The sequence below is a fragment of the Ceratina calcarata genome, unplaced genomic scaffold (genome assembly GCF_001652005.2).
Source record: "Ceratina calcarata isolate Rehan_Ccalc_2016 unplaced genomic scaffold, ASM165200v1 scaffold117.2, whole genome shotgun sequence".
In the NCBI taxonomy this organism is placed as follows: Eukaryota; Metazoa; Arthropoda; class Insecta; order Hymenoptera; family Apidae; genus Ceratina; species Ceratina calcarata.
The window spans coordinates 452,158-453,881 of NW_017132657.1; positions in this window are offsets into that span (position 1 = coordinate 452,158).

The following is a 1,724-nucleotide window of genomic DNA, read 5'->3' on the forward strand; positions in this document are numbered from 1 at the left end:
TTAAAGATATGATAATGATATCATATCTTTTATACATTCGTGGGGGTATACAATTGTAAATAATCGCACGGCGTCTGCATAAAGGAAAACAGAAACACGCGACAGAGCGTTGAAATCCGGATTTACGGTCGAATGAGTTCGTTTCCACGGCGTGGGCCGCTTTGAGTGGCGGCAGCGTTTTAAAACGGGGTTGTAAAAAGGGCTCGCGATGAAATTTCTCCGAAGGTTGCTCTTTTGTGTCGTCGCTCAGAGAGACAAATATTTGCGCTACCAGAGGAGACAGAAATACTTATTCGCGGCAAATAAACACGCGTCGAGTAGGGTTAACGGTAAGGGTTGTTACGGGCAAAAGGTGCGTTCGAACCGGGGGCAGGTAAAATAGAATTAGTGAAAACGCCAAGGGTTCTCCTTTCCGTAAAAAGTAACGAGTGGAAGGCAACGAAATTTTTACGAGAGGAAACAGGAATCGCGTTTTTAAGCTTTAATTCGACGCGGCGCCGGGCCAGTTGTTGACTCTATCCACTGTGACTCTGCTATAAGATTCAATGCTTTGCTCTTTTGTTTCCAGGCACCTCCAGGGGAACAATATCTCGGTGATATTCAACACGGACTTTGAAGACATGGCTACGCTCCACGTTCTGTGAGTATCCGTTTGTTAAATAGCGTGCCGAGTTACGTAGGGGGGGGGGGGCGCGCGTGGGAGTGAACGGGAGATACAGATAGATAGTTCTAGTCGCTTTCGTCGCGAATAGAATTGAATGGAGCTGCAGCCGCGATGCTGAAGCGACTCTTGAGGGAATGAAAAGTTCGCGAAATTCCGAGAAATTCGTCGCGAACGCCGCCGCGTCAACGGCGCGCACGGTGCCATTGTTCGAACCGGGGGTGGGACCGTGCAAAGTTCCTTGAATTCTAAGGTGGAAACTCACTCTGTACGGAGACTGTATTCTTTCGCAACCTGTTTTCACGTAGCGCTACGATGCGCGCAAAGTTTTGTCCGCTTCGGAGCATAAAAAGGAAGAATTAGAACAGAAGTAATTAATCAAGTTTAGTAGGTTGAAAGATCTGTACCGACTTGCTTTAATAAGAAGCTAAGGAAATAAATCAACTTTTTCAAGACAATTTCATATTTAATGCACTACAATTATACAATGATAATAATTATCATATTTGCACAATTAAAATAAAAACTTTTTATCTATCCATATTTAATAGTAAATATACAACCGTATATTTTTCGCATAGGAAAAACTGGGAACGTTTGCGAAGAGACGAAAGTGTATCACCGCTGTTCAACACACGATTCGCAATGCGATTCGGGCGTTGACGGACGTGTTTTGGCATCGCGAATTTGTTTAAAACGCGTGTCGGACGCACGTGAAAGTCTCGTACGTGATACCTACCGTTTCCCGTCAGTGCGGTGTCACTGACAGAGCGCTAGAGGTTATCGCGTGTAAACTTTTCAGACGATGGCCTACATACCACCCACGTGTACGTGTACCTCGTCTCATAAGTCTTTGAACAGTGGTTGCATTATATATGTTATGCACTGTGTAAGACCCATAGGAGAATCGCATATTAAAACAAATTAATCTTGTAATACTCCAGTCACCGTTCTAACTCGTGTTTATCAAAGCTCAATTTTCTGATTAATAAATTCATTAAGTAACGCAATTGCATTCACTAAATTTTCTATTTTAAGTTGCCCTTTTATATTTTTATTATCA